This window comes from Cervus elaphus, chromosome 5, assembly GCF_910594005.1.
Source record: "Cervus elaphus chromosome 5, mCerEla1.1, whole genome shotgun sequence".
In the NCBI taxonomy this organism is placed as follows: Eukaryota; Metazoa; Chordata; class Mammalia; order Artiodactyla; family Cervidae; genus Cervus; species Cervus elaphus.
Window position 1 is genome coordinate 121,021,576 of NC_057819.1, and position 20,721 is coordinate 121,042,296.

Genomic DNA, 20,721 nt, shown 5'->3' on the forward strand with positions numbered 1-20,721 from the left:
ATCCATGCTCTCTGACCACTATTCTGTACTTGCACCTGAAAACAACCTGAAACAGAAGTAAAATGTCAACAGTGAAAGTTGCCTTTGAAAGATACCTTGCCCTGGGAAAGGATACAGCCCCACCCTCTCAAATCTTCCTATTGTAGTTGGATGGAGATTCAGAAGAGGGCCTAGTGTGGCCTAAACCAATCCCATTCCATCCCCCAGACACAGGAATTGGCTTGCTGATGAAGATGTAACAGAATACAGTAAAATATTTACTGAGACTTTTGTGAGATAGCCTCTCTCTTCAGTGGACTGTGTGCTATGCTGATGTGAGCCTGAGAACAAAGCTGAACCTGAGAAGCAAACTCAAGTGTGCCCAAGTCTGAATAATCATAGTCTGTCAGTCATTCTTTCAAGTAAGAACTGTGTTCCATTGAAAAGGCAACTAGTTTAGCCTGCAACTCAAACACTGCACAAAATGTTTTCCTCAAGAGACAATCATTGAATTTTGGTTATCTGGTAGAAGTGATTTATGCATAATTCCCATTTTGTCTCATAAAATATTAAAAACATTCACGGGTTGGGATTTAAATTAATAATTCTTATAGTGTCACCTCTTCCAACAACACAAGAGAAGACTCTACACATGGACATCACCAGATGGTCAACACCGAAATCAGACTGATTATATTTTTTGCAGCCAAAGATAGAGAAGCTCTATACAGTCAGCAAAAACAAGACTGGGAGCTGACTGTGATTCAGATCATGAACTCCTTATTGCCAAACTCAGACTTAAATTGAAAAAAGTAGGGAAAACCACTAGATCATTCAGGTATGACCTAATCAAATCCCTTACGATTATACAGTGGAAGTGAGAAATAGATTTAAGGGATTCGATCTGACAGAGTGCCTGAAGAACTACAGAGGACGGAAGTTCGTGACATTGTACAGGAGGCGGGGATCAAGACCATCCCCAAGAAAAAGAAATGCAGAAAGGCAAAATGGTTGTCTGAGGAGGCCTGACAAATAGCTGTGAATTGAAGAGAAGCAAAAAAAACAAAGGAGAAAAGGAAAGATATTCCCATTTGAACGCAGAGTTCCAAAGAATAGCAAGGAGAAATAAGAAAGCGTTCCTCAGTGATCAGTGCAAAGAAATAGAGGAAAACAATAGAATGGGAAAGACTAGAGATCTCTTCAAGAAAATTAGAGATACCAAGGGAACATTCCATGCAAAGATGGGCACAATAAAGAACAGAAATGGTATGGACCTAACAGAAGCAGAAGATATTAAGAAGAAGTGGCAAGAATACACAGAAGAACTATACAAAAAAGATCTTCATGACCCAGATAATCACGATGGTGTAATCACTCACCTAGAGCCAGACATGCTGGAATGTGAAGTCAAGTGGGCCTTAGAAAGTATACAGACAAAGCTAGTGGAGGTGATGGAATTCCAGTTGAGCTATTTCAAATCCTAAGAGATGATGCTGTGAAAGTGCTGCACTCAATATGCCAGCAAATTTGGAAAACTAAGCAGTGGCCACAGGACTGGAAAAGGTCAGTTTTCATTCCAATCCCAAAGAATGATCAAACTACCACACAATTGCACTCATCCCACACACTAGCAAAGTATTGCTCAAAATTCTTGAAGCCAGGCTTCAACAGTACCTGAACTGTGAACTTCCAGATGTTCAAGCTGAATTTAGAAAAGGCGGAGGAACCAGAGATTAAATTGCCAACATCCGTTGGATCATCACAAAAGCAAGAGAGTTCCAGAAAAACATCTACTTCTGTTTTATTGACTATGCCAAAGCCTTTGACTATGTGGATCACCACAAACTGTGGAAAATTCTTCAAGAGATGGGAATACCAGACCACCTGACCTGTCTCCTAAGAAGTCTGTACGCAGGTCAGGAAGCAACAGTTAGAAGTGGACATATAACAACAGACTGGTACAAAATAGGGAAAGGAGTATGTCAAGGCTGTATGTTGTCACCCTGCTAATTTAACTTATATGCAGAGTACATCATGAGAAACGCTGGGCTGGATGAAGCACAAGCTGGAATCAAGATTGCAGGGAGAAATATCAATAACCTCAGATATGCAGATGACACCACCCTTATGGCAGAAAGCAAGGAAGAACTAAAGAGCCTCTTGATGAAAGTGAAAGAGGAGAGTGAAAAAGTTGGCTTAAAACTCAACATTCAGAAAACTAAGATCATGGCTTCTGGTCCCATCACTTCATGGCAGATAGATGGGGAAACAGTGGAAACAGTGACAGACTTTATTTTCTTAGGCTCCAAAATCACTGCAGATGGTGACTGTAGCCATGAAATTAAAAGACGCTTGCTCCTTGGAAGAAAAGCTATGACCAACCTAGACAGCATATTAAAAAGCAGAGACATTACTTTGCCGACAAAGGTCCATCTAGTCAAAGCTATGGTTTTTCCAGTAGTCACGTATGGGTGTGAGAGTTGGACTATAAAGAAAGCTGAGCGCCGAAGAATTGATGTTTTTGAACTGTGGTGTTGGAGAAGACTCTTGAGAGTCCCTTGGACTGCAAGGAGATCCAACCAGTCCATCCTAAAGGAAATCAGTCCTGAATATTCATTGGAAGGACTGATGTTGAAGCTGAAACTCCAATACTTTGACCACCTGATGCGAAGAACTGACTCATTGGAAAAGACCCTAATGCTGGGAAAGATCGAAGGAGGGAGAAGGGGACAACAAAGGACGAGAAGGTTGGATGGCATCACCGACTCAATGGACATAAGTTTGAGTAAACTCTGGGAGTTGGTGATGAACAGGGAGGCCTGGCGTGTTGCAGTCCATGGGATCGCAAAGAGTCAGACATGATTGAGCGACTGAACTGAACCGAACTGATTGTGTCAAGGATGTTCTTAAGTGAAGCTGGCCAACAGCCGCTCCCCGACCCTCCACTGCACAAGGGTGAAGCATAATTATTATTACTAGCTTAGTCTGACTGCCTGGACTCACTAATGTGGCAGTTTTACTTACCAACGCGTCTGCACCATCGTTGCTATTAGTTATTAGTTATTATTAACTGATAACGTCCTAGTGTCTTTGAAAAGTATTTCCTGGATGACTCAGGATCCACAGGTGGTAAAACTGACAAGACACACAGACAAATAAAATTTGAAATAAACACACCAAAATGTTAATAGTGGTTGACTCTGAACACTAGAATTATAGTCAGTTTCAATTTTCTTTACTTGGCTTACCCCTATTTATACAGTTTTACAGTGAACAGGTATTATGTGTCTAAAACAGAAAAATTAGTGTATTTTAAAAAAATAAAAGCAGCATGTTTACTTGCAACAAGCAAAAAGGTATTATGCATGGAACCAGAAAATTTCTAAATCTTTATCCAAGATCTAGTTTTAGGATAAAAACAAAATTCGTATTATTTTGTATGTAGGGATCTTTTATGTTTATTTTCCCTTTAATCCGGAGGGAAAGAAGAGATGGGGAGAAATATGGATGTAGGTGAGTGGGGGAGCGGCGCAGGTGTAAAGAAAAGCCTGTTCATCCTGGAAACCCCCAACAGTTCCCAGCACATAAAAAGTTATCTAATTAATGTATATAGAATAAACGCAGGAAAGGAGATGGGGAGACTGTTAGGGACGGGAAGGCTCCGGGGACCTCACGCTAGAGTTAGGCGGCACACACACCAAAATGCAGAGGCCTGGGCCTGCCCCGGTAAACAGAATTAGAACGGGGGTGCGGGAGACCAGGCATTGGAATTTTGTTTAAAGTTCCCCCCAAGAGCGTCTAGTAGGCAGTCAAGGCTGAGAACCTCCCCAAGAACCCAACGAAAAGCACGCCCCTCCCACAGATACCCAGAGCCGCCCGCGTGCCTGCCAAGCAGTACCAGGACAGGGCGGGGGCGCCGAGGGAGCCCATGCGCATGCGCGTAGGCGCTAGGGCGTTGGGCCAGGCCGAAGGCGCAGGCGCGTGCTGCAGCCACTGGAGGCGGTTCCCAAATCGCACGCAGCCCGACGTGAGGCCACAGAGCGCGGGGGCGGGGCACGATGATGGCATCGCGTAAGAGGACGGTGTGAGAAGCCGGATCCTGTGGTGACCCAGTGGCCTAATGGATAAGGCATCAGCCTCCGGAGCTGGGGATTGTGGGTTCGAGTCCCATCTGGGTCGCACCGAAATTAGTTTTGGCGGAGAGAAAAGCGATGATGGGCACTAAAATAGATTTTGAAATGTCGTGATTTCGCTTTCTCTCCTGCCATCTCCAGGGTTGTTGTATCTACAAATCGGAAATGCATTCTCCGCTGTCCTGCAATTGAGACATTGCAAGAGAAAACTAAGATGTGACCCAAAAGCGGAGCATTTACTCTTGCTTAGTTTATATTTATCTTTAAAAGGAAAAAGCCTTAGAAAACACCAAATGCTAGCTGGATAGATGGCATCATCTCTGTCTTTTTAAAATGCATTTCATCATGGGCAGGCACACATGGAAAACTCCCTCCCCATCCTTATCCCAAGGGGTTAAGGGGTGTGTGAGCAGATCCAATTGTGCTGACTGCAAACAATTATTTCCAGAACTAAGGAGAATTTAGAAGAAACTGTGTTAAAACATACAAATATAATAAATATAATTTATGGTTTGTGTCTTTAAAGTACAACGAACAACAGACTGTAGTTGAGATGTAAGGTTTGTGTGTGTGTGTGTATTTGATTCGCAAATTAGTGTAATAAAAGAAATGCAATCAGAGTTTAAGCTTTCCAGACTGGTTCAGCTGACAAGCTTGAAAAGTTCAAACTCTTCTTGTAAAACTTTTACAAGAGGAATATCACAGAGTTAAGTCCTACTTTTGAAAAAAATACTAAATGCTATGTGGGGATCCTGGGTTTGAGCCTGAAACAGATAAAGGACGGTAGGGGAAAAACCAGTGGAATCTGAGTACATTCTGCAATTTAGCTACCCACAGTTATCAGTTCAGTTCAGTCGCTCAGTCATGTCCGACTCTTTTCGACTCCATGGACTGCAGCACACCAGGCTTCCCTGTCCATCACCAACTCCTGGAGCTTGCCCGAAGTCATGTCCATTGAGACAGTGATGCCATCCAACCATCTCATCCTCTGTCGTCCCCTTCTCCTCCTGCCTTCAGTCTTGCCCAGCATCAGGGTCTTTTCTAATGAGTCAGCTCTTCTGATCAGGTGGCCAAAGTATTGGAGCTCCAGCTTCAGCATCAGTCCTTCCAATGAATATTCAGAGTTGATTTCCTTTAGGATGGACTGGTTGGATCTCCTTGCAGTCTAAAGGACTACAGTTCAAAAGCATCAATTCTTCAGCCCTCAGCTCTCTTTAGAGTCCAACTCTCACATCCATACGTGACTACTGAAAAACCATAGCTTTGATCAGATGGACCTTTGTCGGCAAAGTAATGTCTCTGCTTTTTAATGTACTGTCTAGGTTTGTCATAGCTTTTCTTCCAAGGAGCAAGTGTCTTAATTTCATGGCCGTTGTCACCATCTGCGGTGATTTATACCAATGTTGATTTCTTAATTGTGACGAAGGTACATGGTAATGTAAGATGGTAGCGTTAGGGGAAACTGAGTGAAAGGTATATGGAGCCCTCTTTGCAACCTTTATGAAATTATTAACATTAAATCTGAAATTATTCCAAAATTAAACATTTATTAAAGAAAATAAGCTAAACAATCAATGGGAAAATTTAGCTGATACCTTTACCCCCCCCACCCCCTTTTAAGATTAGCGAGATGGTGCTAAATTTAAAAGCCAGAACAGACTAACAAATGAATAAGCCCAGGGCATGATTTCCAGCTCCATTCCTGGTGCCTCAGAGTTGGTGGCCACATTAGGTCCTTGCTACAGTAGGTGCTCAAAAGATTAGAATTGCCTTGTCTCCCACACTTTCCACCTGTGGGCAGCATCTGGGGACAACGGACAGTGATACTGTCTCCCTGGTCCCAGGGTAAGGTTGCTCTCATACATGATCCTCAGCCTGAGGGCTGGGCAAGACAAACTCCTCACAGGTTCTCCACCCTTTGGGCTTCTGACTGGCCTGCTCAGGCCTCCAGCGAGCTCACCTGGCTCTCCCACATCCTCCAACCTCTCCTCTCAGCCCCGTGCCTTCTCTCTGACAGGTGTTTTTTGTGACTCACTCACCATAGTTTATCCCAGTTGAAGTCAATGCCTACTGAACAGCCCAGATTCAAGTCATTCAATGCAAGTTCCATATTTTCACCTTCCCTCACCTCCACCATCTCCCCCATTTCTTCCCTCTTCTGTCTCACATGGAGCGGATATCCCTCCTCCAGTCCCAGGCCATTCCCTCCCTTTGATTTTGCTTTGAACCCCTCTCTCCTCAGGAAACTTGTCTGATACTTAAGAGTGAAAAAACCAAAGTGTTAGTGGGGTCCAACTTTTTGCGACCCCATGGACTGTATAGCCTGCCAGGCTCCTAAGTCCATGGAATTCTCCAGGCAAGAATACTGGTGACGTGAAAGTGAAAGTCGCTCAGTCGTGTCTGACTCTTGGCAACCCCATGGACTATAACAGTCCATGGAATTCTCCAGGCCAGAATACTGGAGTGAGTAGCCGCTCCATTCTCCAGGGGATCTTCCCTACCCAGGTTCAATCCCTGGGTCTCCTGCATGACAAGCAGATTCTTTACCATCTGAACCACCACACTTAGTAAACATTTAAAATGTGTAAGCCCATTAATCCCCCTGCACCGCCCACCTTGTCTATATCTTTAGTTTCCTTCTACTGGCTTTCCTTTGAGCCCCCGAACATTCTACAGTTTCTCTATTCCTTAAAAGCTCACCCTTGGCCTTGGGCACCTGGCAGACAGGTGGTACCATGGCACCTCCCTCCACACATTCAAGCTCCCTCCCTCCACGAAGCCAAGCTGCCTCAGGGCAGCTCCTGCACACCCAGGGTTTCTTTTCTTCCACCTGCCATGTACTCCTTGCTCCCCTGTCACGGGACACACTCCTCCCGGATACTGACCTCCGAATTGGCAAGTTTAAGAAATACCTTTCACTCCTTCTCTTGCTTGACTTTGCCCTGAAGTTTGAAACTCTTGGCCAGTGCCTTCCTGAAACAAATCCTTTTTTCACAGGCTTCCAGAAAATCTCCTTTTTCTCACTTCTCCAATCAGCTTCTCAGTCTCCTTTGCTCAGTTCCCTCTTGTTTCTAACAATGAAGACAAACCAGCCCAACCTGAGCAAAGCAAAAGGGAACTCATCGGAAAGCCATGGGGAAGGGGGTGCTTACTAAATGGGGTGGGAAAAACTGGAGGACCAGTTGTGGGGGCCAGCAAGAATCAAAAACACACCAAAGGCCCCCCAAAAGAAGAAGCTGGAAAAACAGTGACTCTCAGAGCCAGCCACCTGGCAAGAGGCCACTATTGCTGCCATCATTGCCACTTGCCATGCAGCTAGACTGGCAAAAAGTGCCTCTGATGGCCTTCATCATCCCAGGGTCACTTGCTCCAGAATCAAGCTTCCCTGGAAAAGCTTACAGTTAGCCCAACTTTCTCCTATTGATTCATGGGGCCACAGAGAAATCATCCTCCCACCAATTCCTCCCATTAAAGGGAAGAGGCAGTTTCTTAAAAAGAGGTTTGCATGCTAACCAGCCACACAAAACACTGGCACCTTTCCTCAACACAAATGTTGTACATTTTATTTTGAGTATTCCATATTAATTGTTCCATTGTCACTGTTGATTTCAGGTGATGAAGACTGTTGGTTGGTTTTTTTTTCCCCTCTCATTGAATTTGGTTTTAATGAGTCTCAAAATTCTCTGACAGATTTTTGGCCCAGTTGTTGCCATTTAAAAGATTTTAAGAACTAATAACTTAAAACTGCCACGCACAGATACCCAAAAACAAATGGTCCACAAAACACTCTCCATCTGAAAGTTTTACGATGCATTGCTTATCATCAAGCAGTCTCATACTATCAAAGTTAAATGGCCAATTGAGACAGTTCTGAGATGGTTTTCCCATCACTGACTAAGACTGGGGTGGCAGGTATTGGAGCTAATACTCACCTGGCCTTCTGAGGTTTCTTGGCAGACATGGTGACCTAGCCATCTTACAGTGAACAGAACAGCCCCATAACAAAGAATGAGCTGGCCCCTCATCTAGGAATTGCCGTAGAGGCTTGACAAACAGAGATTGTATGACAATATTATTGATATACCTCATGAAAAACATATCAGGGCCTTTCTAATTGTCCCCATTTTTATCATTTTTTCTTTGTCCCCAAGCAATCTCAGGGGCAAGGGCTTCCCAGGTGGCTCAATGGTAAAGAAATCCACCTGCCAATGCAGTAGACACAAGAGATGCGTTTTTGATCCCTGGGTCAGGAAGATTCCCTGGAGTAGGAAATAGCAACCCACTCCAGTATTCTTGCCTGGAAAACTCTATGGATAGAAGAGCCTGGTGGCATGGAATATTACTCAGCCGTTAAAAAGAATTCATTTGAATCAGTCCTAATGAGATGGATGAAGCTGGAGCCCATTATACAGAGTGAAGTAAGCCAGAAAGATAAAGAACATTACAGCATACTAACACATATATATGGAATTTAGAAAGATGGTAACGATAACCCTATATGCAAAACAGAAAAAGAGACACAGAAATACAGAACAGACTTTTGAACTCTGTGGGAGAAGGTGAGGGTGGGATGTTTGAAAAGAACAGCATGTATACTATCTATGGTGAAACAGATCACCAGCCCAGGTGGGATGCATGAGACAAGTGCTCGGGCCTGGTGCACTGGGAAGACCCAGAGGAATCGGGTGGAGAGGGAGGTGGGAGGGGGGATCGGGATGGGGAATACGTGTAAATCTATGGCTGATTCATATCAATGTATGACAAAACCCACTGAAATGTTGTGAAGTAATTAGCCTCCAACTAATAAAAAAATTAAAAAAAAAAAAAAGAAAGTGAAAGTGGAAAAAAAAAAAAAAAGAAGAGCCTGGTGGTATGCAGTCCATGGGGTCCCAAAGAGTTGGACACAGCTGAGCATTCCTGCACACAATCTCAGGCAAAGTGAGGAGTGGGTCAAGGTGTAAATATTAGTATTATATCCTGCCAACATTTCAAAACTCATATAAGAATGTCAGAAAGTACACCAGAATTAATATTAAAATACAATCCAATAATATTAACATTCGGAATTGTCATATTTTAAAATTTTACCAGATTATAGTATGGTTGCCACTTTTCTCCACTCCTCTCAGAAATCCTACAAAAGCTCAAGGGGGATGAGAAGCAGAACCACACCTCCATTAGTGAAACCAGGAGGCATCGCAACTCCTCAAAAGGAGAAAGTTTCCTCAAATAAAAGCATGAGGAACGGACTGATAGATGCCAATCAGAAGAGGATGCCCGTGGCCGCAGATCTTAGGAAAGGCCAGCAGAGGGCGCTTCTCCAAGAGGGGGGTCGCATCCTGAGAGGCAAAACAATAATCTCTTGTTTGCAGTGAGTCTGGGATGTGCGGACAGCAGCCGGTCCTCACAGGGACAGACACGTGTTCTGGGTCTGGATTTGCCTTCCTTGCCTGCAGGGCTTCTGCTAGCACTACCATTCCGGGACTTAGACATTGCCAGAATGGACCAGTCCAGCAACTAAGGAGGTAGGGGTGGCTTCTGCCACTATGACCCCTAATGATTCACTGGAAGTTTTTTTTTTTTTTTTTTGCTTTCCTTGCCAGAGGCTCAGTGGGTCCAGAGGTCCTAGTGACCAGTGGAGAGGTGTTTAGGCCAGGAGACAGACACTATTATGGCTCCATTCAACTGGAGATGAGGCTGCCCCTTGACCATCTGGGACTCCCCAGCCTGCTAAATCAACAGGTGGAGAAGGGGGGTGGGTGTCACTTTTATGAGCTGAATATTTATGTTACCCCCAAATCGACTGGTAAAAGTCACAGTGTTACTGTATGGGGAGGTGAGGCTTTCAGATGAGGTCATGAGGGTGGAGCCCCGTGATGGATTAGTGTCCTTACGAGAAGGAGAAGTGTCTGGAGCCCTTTCTCCGTCTCTGTCTCTCTGTTGCACTCTCTCTCTCATGTGAGAATACAGCAAGAAGGCAGCCATCTGTGAGCCAGGAAGACAGCTCTCACCAGAACCCAGCCATAACTGACACCCTGATCTCAGAGTTCCAGCCCCAGAACTGTGAGAAACAAACGTCTGTTGTGTAAGCCGCTCAGGCTTACTTGGTTACAGCAGCCCAGCTCTGACAGTCCCGTGAATGATGTGATTACCAAGGGGAAAATGGCTCTGCTACTTAGTGGAGGAAAGAGGAATCCAAGGACTCACGGGAGGTACATCTTAGTGTGCCCTTGTCCCAAAGACTCAGTTAATGGGAAAGTACAGCAATCCAATCACGACAGGACTGCCAAGAACTCAGGTCTTACAGGAATAAAGTTTTGAGTCTGGCCAGGGAACTCATACATGCGAGGCACAGTCAAACACATGGTTGATGTTACTGAAAATGAAATCAGAATGAAAAGGAAAAAGATAAAGAGATAAAAATGATGGGTGATAAGATAAAATACATGGAAGACACAATCAGATCAGTAGTACTAAGAAAGTAATTTTAAAAAAAGAGATATTTGTCAGATTTCTGAGTTGAAATGGTGTGGACATCCCTGAAGTAAAATGAAATTTTATTCATTTGAAAGTGAAATACTTGAGGTGTTCCCTGAAAATGAGAACTACTTATAATGCAAAGATGATGACTATGATTGAGATTATTCAACAGCTTATGAAGTTCTCATCAATGCAATATGAAAGTTTTACAAATATTTGAGAGGAAAAGGCAAAATACCACTATTTAAAAATTTTACAGCTTTCTCAAGGAATCTATGGCAAACAGTTTGAAATGTTTTTGTATATACACAAATTGGGATATAAGCAATAAATATTGATATATACAAATCAGTACCCTTTCTATACACCTACCAAAACCAGTTAGAAAATGTAAAGGAAAAAAGATCCTTTCCACATTACCCAGGAGATGGTTAGAGCGTAGGTGAAGAAAATGATAGTATTCTGACAGAGGGAAAGAATTCAAAGTTGTAGAGATATTCAATTTTCAAGGCTACAAAGATAATACATGACAGTTGCCAATTCCTTTACAAATCTATATATTTAGTGTAATTTTAATTTAATGCAAATTCTGCTGGGTTTTTTTTTTGCCACACTGTGAGTCATGCAGAATCTTAGTTCCCGGATTAGGGATCAAACCCATGACCTCTGCAATGGAAACATGGGGTCTTAACCGCTGGACTGCCAGAGAAATCCCAGGGGCAGTTTTTTTTTTTTTCCAACTTAGCAGAATAACCTTGAAGTTCACTTGGGAAAAAGAAAAACTATAATAGTCAAAATAATTTTTGAAAAGAGAGCTATATTATAAGATCATTATAACAATGTCCCATTGTGGGCACAAAAATAAACAGATGAAATAACAGAGAAGAAAGTCCAGAAAGAGACCTACATTTATTAGAAGTTAATGATCTCTATATGCTGCACTCAATATACCATCAAATTTGGAAAACTCAGCAGTGACCACAGGACTAGAAAAGGTCAGTTTTCATTCCAATCCCAAAGAAAGCAATGCCAAAGAATGTTCATACTACCACACAATTGCACTCATCTCACATGCTAGCAAAATAATGCTTGAAATTCTCCAAGTCAGGCTTCAACAGTACGTGAACTGTGAAATTCCAGATGTTCAAGCTGGATTTAGAAAAGGCAGAGGAACCAGAGATCAAGTTGCCAACATTCGCTGAATCATCGAAAAAGCAAGAGAGTTCCAGAAAAACATCTACTTCTTCTTTTTTTTTTTTTTCCTACTTCTTCTGTATTGACTATGTCAAAGCCTTTGACTGTGTGGGTCACAACAAACTGTGGAAAAATTCTTCAACAGATGGGAATACCAGACCACCTTACCTGCCTCATGAGAAATCTGTATTCAGGTCAAGAAGCAACGTTAGAACCAGACATGGAACAATGGTTTCAAGTTGGGAAGGGAGTATGTCAAAGGTGTACATTGTCACCCTGTTTATTTAACTTCTATGCAGAGTACATCATGCAAAATGCCGGGCTGGATGAAGCACAAGCTGGAATCAAGATTGCCAGGAGAAATATCAATAATCTCAGATACGCAGATGACACCACTCCTATGGCAAAAAGTGAAGAACTAAAAGGCCTCTTGATAAAAGTGAAAGAGGAGAGTGAAAAAGTTGGCTTAAAACTCAACATTCAGAAAACTAAGATCATGGCATCTGGTCCCATCACTTCATGGCAAATAGATGGGGAAACAGTGGAAACAGTGACAGACTTTATTTTCTTAGGCTCCAAAATCACTGCAGATGGGGACTGCAGCCATGAAATTAAAATATGGTTGTGCCTTGGAAGAAAAGCTATGGCCAACCTAGACCTTATATTAAAAAGCAGAGACATTACTTTGCCGACAAAGGTCTGTCTACTCAAAGCTATGGTTTTTCCAGTAGTCAGGTATGGATGTGAGAGTTGGACTATAAAGAAAGCTAAGCGCCGAAGAATTGATGGTTTTGAACTGTGGTGTTGGAGAAGTCTCTTGAGAGTCCCTTGGACTGCAAGGAGATCCAATCAGTCCATCCTAAAGGAGATCAGTCCTGGGTGTTCATTGGAAGGACTGATTTTGAAGCTGAAACTCCAATAGTTTGGCCACCTGATGGGAAGAGCTGACTCATTTAAAAAGACCCTGATGCTGGGAAAGATTGAGGGCAGGAGGAGAAGGGGACGACAGAGGATGAGATGGTTGGATGGCATCACTGATTCAATGGACATGAGTTTGGTAAGCTTCAGGAGTTGGTGAGGGACAGGGAGGCCTGGCATGCTGCAGTCCATAGGGTCGCAAAGAGTCGGACACAACTGAGCAACTAAACTGAACTGAACTGAAGTAAAATATGTATATAATTTTGATTTAAAGAAAGTCTTTCTTAGCAAGACACAAAAGACACCAGGGAAATTTAAACAAAAGATTGACTGATTTTACTACAGAAAATTTAAAAGTTCTATGGTCAAAAAAATCACTAAAAAGCTTAAAATCAAACAAAATTGTGTGAGGAGATATTTGCAATATATATAATGAACAAAGGGTTAAAATTCTGAGGCTGTGAACAGTGCTTTAAATCATAAATGAAAGTCTGGTCATTCTAATGCATAAACAAAGTATATGAACAGGTCATTAACAAAAGAAATCCCAGTAGCCAATAAATCAATGAAAAAATATGCAATATCACTAACCCCCCAAAAATAAATTTTTTAAAAAAGAGAAATCTTAACAAACTCTTTAGAACAGCAAAGATATCAAATAATGATGATTTGGAAAAAAATGGTGATAACTTGATTGGATTTCTCCAATGTGGAGAAATATTATACCACACCTACACTGTGGATAGTCAGTGTAAACTGATACATATCTGGGGAATAATTCAGCAATACGTAGCAAAAATATTAAAATTATCATATTTTTTGACTCAGCAATGTAATAATCTAGGAATTCAGTCATTAAAAATGATCATGGAGGGACATCCCTGGCCATCCAATAAATAAGACTCTGAGTTTCCAATTCAGGAGGTTCGGGTTTGACCCTTGGTTGGAGAACAAGATCCACGTGCCTTGGGGCATGGCTAAGGAAAAATAAAATAAATGATCATGGAATCTTATATTTATTGAACTGAAAAGACCTTACCATATCATTAAAATTTTTTAAATGATGTCATAAAATATATACATACCATGACCCCATTTTTATATGAAGAAATATTTACAGGTGCACATATGTGTAGGAAAAACATCTGGAAATTGACCCATCAAAATATTTATAGTAAAAATATATATTTATAGTAGTTTTTTCTAGGCAACAGGACTATAGTTGATTTTTTCTCTTTTTATCTGTAATAGCTAGTTATTCTGTTATGCATATGTACTAATCATATACAATAACCTCAGATATACAGAGGACACCACTGTTAGGGCAGAAAGTGAAGAACTAAAGAGCCTCTTGATGAAAGTGAAAGTAGACAGTGAGTGAAAAAGCTGGCTTGAAACTCAACATGCACAAAATGAAGATCATGGCATCTGGTCCCATCACTTCATGGCAAATAGATGGGGAAACAATGGAAACAGTGACAGGCTTTATTTTCTTGGGCTCCAAAATCACTAGAGATGGTGACTGCAGCCATGAAATTAAAAGACACTCCTTGGAAGAAAAGCTATGACCAACCTATATAGCATATTAAAAAGCAGAGACATTATTTTACCAACAAAGCTATGGTTTTTCCAGAAGTCATGTATGGATGTGATAGCTGGACCATAAAGAAAGCTGAGCACCGAAGAATTGATGCTTTTTAACTGCGGTGCTGGAGAAGACTCTTTTTTTTTTTTTTTTTTGGAGAAGACTCTTTAGAATCCCTTGGACTGTAGGGAGATCCAACCAGTCCATCCTAAATGAATTCAGTCCTGAATATTCATTGGAAGGACTGATGCTAAAGCTGAAGCTCCAATACCTTGGCCACCTGATTCAAAGAGCTGACTCACTGGAAAAGACCCTGATTCTGGGAAACATTGGAGGCAGGAGAAGGGAACAAGAGAGGATAAGATGATTGGATAGCATCACTGACTCAATGGACATGAGTTTGAGCAAGCTCTGGGAGATGGTGAAGGACAGGGAAGCCTGGTGTGCTGCAGTCCACAGGATCGCAAAGAGTCGGACACGACTGAGTGACTGGACAACAATAATATACATTTTAAAGACTTTTATAAAGGGATGGAAGGCATAACATAAAAATAACCAATAGATTCTACTATACAAACAGTAATATTTGTCATTTAACATATGATAAATTAATAGATAAAACTTCAACAGCAAAGAACTCACCCCTCCACACACTCAGATATTCTTTCTAGTCACTTCCTATCCCCAGGATAACCACAGCCTGACTTTTAACTCCACAGATTAATTCTGTCTATTTGTGAGTATATAGAAAGTAAATGAAATTACACCATAAAGAGGTGGGTTTTTTTTTTTTTTGGCCATGCCTCTTGGCCTGTAACATCTTAGTTCCCCAATCAGAGATGAAACCCAAGCCCCCTGCACTGGAAGCGGGGAGTCTCCACCACTGGGCCACCAGGGAGGTCCTTAGCATATAGCCTTTTGTGTCAGACTTCTTTTACTTGATATCACGTTTATGAGATTCATCTCTATTTTGTTTTTGTAGTTGTAGCTCATTTATTTTCATTGCTGTCTAGCACTGAATATGGTTCACAATTCTGTCTCCAAGAGACATCTGGCAATGTCTGGAGACAGTTTAGGTTGTCACAACCGGAGGTGGGGGGCACCACTGGTATTCAGAAGCTAAAGCCAGAGATACTGGCGAAGAATGCACAACCAAGGATCATCTTGCTCAGTATCTCAAAAGTGGCAGATGGAGAAATGCTGCTCTGTAGCATTGTAGCATGTCTCAATACACTCATTCCTCTGTTAATGGGGACACAGAACGTTTTACAACAGCAAAAATTGAAAACAGTCTAAAATGTACAAATGATGATTTGTCTAAGTGAGAACATATTATGCATTTAGGAGATTTCGAATCTACAAACAATGTCTAATATATTTTAATTTGTTAAAAAAAAAAAAATCTGGCTACGCTGTGCATGTGGGATCTTAGTACCCCAACCTGGGATCAAACCTACAGCCTCCATCTTGGAAGGGCCAGTCTTAACCAATGGACCACCAAGAAAGTCCCAATAATATTTTAATTTTCACTGAATAAAAGCTAAATACAAAGTTGTATACACAACAGGTGAAATAGGAATGTGCCCTTGCCATGGTGTCATGTGAACAACACAGGATCCAAAATAGTGTTGGTCCACTTAAGGCATCTGTGTGAACATGGTATCTGAGAAAGAGCCTGGAAGGAAAAACATGGAATTATGGCAGTGGTTGTTGAGGGTGATGGTAGTGGTTCTTGTGTCTACTCTTTATTTTCCAAATTTTTCATTACAATAATGGACAGTGATAGGAAAACAAAATAAAGATTTAAAAGCAGCTATTTAGGGAATTCCCTGGCGGTCCAGTGGATAGGACTGGGCGCTTTCACTGCCATAGCCCAGGTTCAATCCCTGGTCAGGGAACTAAGATCCCACATGCACAGCAGCAGCCAAAAACTAAAATTAAATACATAAAGCAGCCAGTTACCATTGTCCGTGGAATGTTCGTCTATAGTCATCGAGATTCTCAGCAACGTCCCCCATCAGGGCTCCCTCCTAAGAAGCTGCCATGCTTTCTGGGCCTGGGTAGACTCACATGCTCTCTTGTACCCCCATGCCTTTGCATGTGCTGCTGTTTCAGCCTGCAATGCCTGCCCTTCTGGGTCTATCTGGCGAAAAGTATTAGGTGCTCAGTCATGTCTCTTTTTGACCCCCTGGCTCCTTTGTCCATGAGGATTCTCCAGGAAAGAATGCTGGAGTGGGTTGCCGTTCCCTTCTCCAGGGGATCTTCCCAACCCAGGGATTGAACCCAGGTCTCCCGCATTGCAGGCAGATCCTGAGCCACCAGGGAAGCCCTTACCAAATGGGAACCAAAGCAATAGTACTATATTCTTTTTGAAAAATGATGATGATGATGGGTATTTCTGGCTTCTAAAACTCCTGGCATATAGTGTGGTTTTTTTTCCCCCCTTGGCCATGCTGTAAGGCTTGCGGGTTCTTAGCTCCCCAACCAGGGATTGAACCTGGCCCCCAGCAGTGAAGGCACCAAGTCCTAACCAATAGATTGCCAGGGAATTCCTGCGGCACACAGTGTTTGAAAACCAAGTGGTGAGCTGTAATTCAGTTCTGACAAAAACCACCCAGAGTTAATGCAGACCTCACTAGTTAAAGGGCAGATGATCCAGAACAAGACTGCCCTTATTTCAGACAGCTGGATACAAACCTAGGGGGTTCTCATGATTCCTCTCGGATCTGATAATTCTCTACAATAACTCAGGAAAGTGCTATAACTTATGATCAAAGTTTCATTAGACAGGAGACAAATCAGTACCAATTAAATGAAGAGACACATAGGGCAAGATCTAGGAGGGTCCCAAATGCATAGCTTTGGGGTTGCCTCTCCATGGAGCAGACTGTGCCACTCTCCTAGCACATCAGTGTGGTCATTCACCAAGAAGCCCCACTGAGTTGTCACTGCATTCTGCAGGCATGATGGATTAAACACTGACCATCCGATTGAACCCAATCTCCAGCCTCTGCTCCCTGGAGGTCAGGCTGGCTCAAAGTCCCAACCCTCTAATTCCATGGTTGATGTTTCTGATGGCCAGATTCCAGCCCTAAGTTATCGAGGGGCCCTCCAAGAGTCAACTCATTAGCATAAACTCAGGTGTGATCCAGGAAGCTCATGAATAATTAAGATGTTTCCTTCACTTGGGAAATTCCAAGAGTTAGAAGCTCTGTACCAGGAACCTGGCACAAATTCTTTATTATTCAACACACAGTAGATGCTCAACAAATATCTGCAAAGCGGAAAGATACACTCAAAATACAAGAGATTGGCAGGGGAGAGGAAGGCAGTTAGGGTTTTGGATTCTTTCATCTCACACGTGGAAGAGGGGCATGGAGAGATGGGTATTATACACTGTGAGAAACCAATACTTTTAAACATTCCAATCATATAACGAACTCCTTGTACCCTGGTTTATATTACCAACCACCCTGATGATAATTGGGCTTCCCAGGTGACTTGTTCATAGACAGAGAATGCTAGCCAGGCTGACACAGACTGCAGGTCTGCCTGAGTCTATCTTTTGTAAATTAATAAAGTGGCGTTCTGGCTTACATAGTTCGGTCTCTTTGAGCTCTTTGTGCTTTCCACCATGAATATGGCTTCTGTGCCTGTAAGTGGTGTGCTGCCCAAGACCCAGCCTTGGACCCTGGCAAGTTCTTCCAGGCTGGTGCCACCCCAGGAGCCTCTAGGAGACTTCCGGTCAGCTCTCTGCCTCTACATTTCAGGGTGTGGGCTTCAGGGCATTCACAACATTCCTGAAACAGAAGAGTTTCGGGAACACCCCAAATTGGATCTGGGTGACTTGAACATAATCCCAGGCAACTATGTCTGAGATGTGGTTGCAACTGAGAAAGCTTAAGCCTAATTAATTTTATTCCACTTAACTTAAAGAAAGAGTATGTGAAAGAAAGGAATCTAATGACATCTGTAAATTATAACCCCCAGGAACCTCCCTGGTGGTGCAGTGGCTAAGGCTTCAAGCTCCCAATGCAGGGGACTCGGGTTCAATCCCTGGTTGGGAACTAGAGCCCATATGCTGCAACTAAACATCACACATGCAACTAAAAGATTCCAGATGCCACAGTGAAGATTGAAGATCCCACAGCCTACAACTAAGACCTAGCGCACCTGCCCCCTCTCCCCCCCAACAAATTGTAAACCCAAAGCACAAAGCTCACAGTGTTTTTTTTATCTTGGCCAGAATCTGGAGACACTGACTCTGATGTACATAAGCCTTGTAGTGATTGAAGAGATATACTCTTTTGGAGGAAACAGAGAATTTGCTCCTCTAAAACTTGAATGAGTAGCCCATCTTCAACTGCAGTTTGATTTAGTTCTCAACAGGGAAACTTCTGATTAATAATTAGACCCTCTGACTCACCTTTGCTATCTCCTCCCTATTATAAAATAATAAGTGATATTCTGGTTTATATACCTGCTTTTTATGAGTTTGGTTAACATGAGTTGGTTCCACAAATCTGATCTATTGACAAAAGTGAGTTTCAAACTGAGGAAATTTGAGGACCAGACTTCAGATATAGTGACCGCCCCCCTCCAACATATTGTCAGCCTGTGACCAGACAGACACTCCTCCCTAGAGCTCATTTATCTACTCTACCCCTCAATCCACAACACATCTAATCTAGGAACATGTTCTACAGTATCCCTGAATCATGTTCTCTCTGGACATCCCCAGTGGCCAGGACCTCATTGTTACAACCTTTGAAAGCAGCCCTTTCTTGGAGATCTCAGTTGTTAGAATAGTCTTTCTTAAACTGAAATCAAACCTGCCACTTCATAACTTCTACCTACTAGTTTTTTCCCAAAATATAAAAAATGTTTTTGTGAACCTTGCCTATCCTCAGTTCTTCCCAAAGAACTTGACCATGATGGAGTCCAACCCTCTTAGCACCCTACTGTTTTCCTTCTAGCTGTCCAGTGTCTTTCTTGAAAACATGATATCCACCCTGCCCTGCACCAGTGAATCTGACAGATTCATTAGCACTATTATTTTTGAGACATAAGACATTAATGCAGCAAAACTTTTTAAGCAGCTGCATCTCACTGTTGGCTCATGTGCTTACGATAAAAATGCCTTCATCTCAACGTACTTCCCCTTCCTCTTGGATGTGAAGCTGTTGAAATGAGATACACATCGGGAAAGTTGTGGGTTTACTACAGTGAGCTTACTTCCCTCTTTGGTGAATGCTGTTTCAGTTCAATCTGAGGGATAGGGTTCTTAGCTCAGGATGAATTTACAGAGCCATTCAAGAATTCAGACCCAATGGGACTTCCCTGGTGGGCCAGTGGCTAGGACTCTGAGCTCCCATTACAGGGGGCCCAGGTTCCATCCCTGGTCAGGGAACTAGATCCCACATGCCTCAACTAAAAGAGAACCTGCATGTCAGAACAAAGATCAAAAGATCCTGTATGCTGCAACTAGATTCAGTGTAGCTAAATAAATATTAAAAAAAAAAAAAAAAAAAAAAGACTCCACATCCAAGTAGTGAATGAGTTTTTCTTAGAAAGAAAAAAACACAAAACCCACCTTTCTTGAGGAGGTGAAACATCATCAGAGAGCTGGGGAAGATTTCTCACTGTCCCTGGTGGCTGAGAGGTAAAGAGTCCACCTGCAATGCAGGAGATGAATTCGAGATGCGGGTTCCATCCCTGGGTTGGGAACACCCCCTGTAGAAAGAAACGGCAACCCACTCCAGTATTCTTGCCTGGGAAATCCCATGGACACAGGAGCGTGGTGGGCTATATAGTCCATGGGGTCGCAAGAGTCAGGCACGGCTTAGTGACTAAACCATCACCACCATCCTCTAGCACCTGGTGGCTAAAAGACTTGATTAATCTAGCCAACTAGATACCAATTTCAATTAGGGGAAGGAGGAGAGAGAGAGAAGAAAAGCTATTAATATTTTATGCGGGCGTTTGGGCCCTTCTGATTCTAGAATATAAATATTACACATATAGTGTAATCAAACCTAGGATGTAGTGACTTAGTTCATCTCAGAATCCACGACACATTCTGGGATGAATTCTCTGTCACCTGGAATCTCCTCCCTTCCACAAGCCCAAACTGTCTTAGGCTCTAATTTGCCTATTTGTTGTTGGCTTAATCTAGAAAAATGTCCTTATCACTCATTCTCCCACACCCAGTCCCTCAGCCCCTCAACACCCTTCTCTCCACTTGCCACCCTACTGGCTCCTCCACCCAGCCCCAGCCCGCAAGCCCACAAGGGTTTAAAGTGTCGGATTTGATGTTCTCATTACCCGCAGATCGCAGGACAGACGTTCCCAGGGACAACTTTGAGAGGCCACGTGCTCTTCCCCCTTAGGAGGTGGGAGAAATCCTTGCAGCTCGGTTTTGTTCCAATGGTC

At 42.7% G+C, this 20,721-nt stretch overlaps 1 long non-coding RNA gene and 1 other non-coding gene across 2 annotated transcripts; one reads left to right on the forward strand and one right to left on the reverse strand.

Annotated features, from left to right (window-relative positions):
• Positions 1 to 3,018: 3,018 nt before the first annotated feature.
• On the reverse strand, positions 3,019 to 20,708 carry LOC122695322. Its single transcript, XR_006341343.1, has 3 exons — positions 20,614 to 20,708; positions 19,883 to 20,022; positions 3,019 to 3,114 (listed from the first exon to the last, which is right to left on the reverse strand). It is a non-coding gene; the product is annotated as an uncharacterized LOC122695322 (long non-coding RNA).
• Positions 4,086 to 4,158, forward strand: TRNAR-CCG. Its single transcript has one exon. It is a non-coding gene; the product is annotated as a tRNA-Arg (tRNA).
• Positions 20,709 to 20,721: the final 13 nt, after the last annotated feature.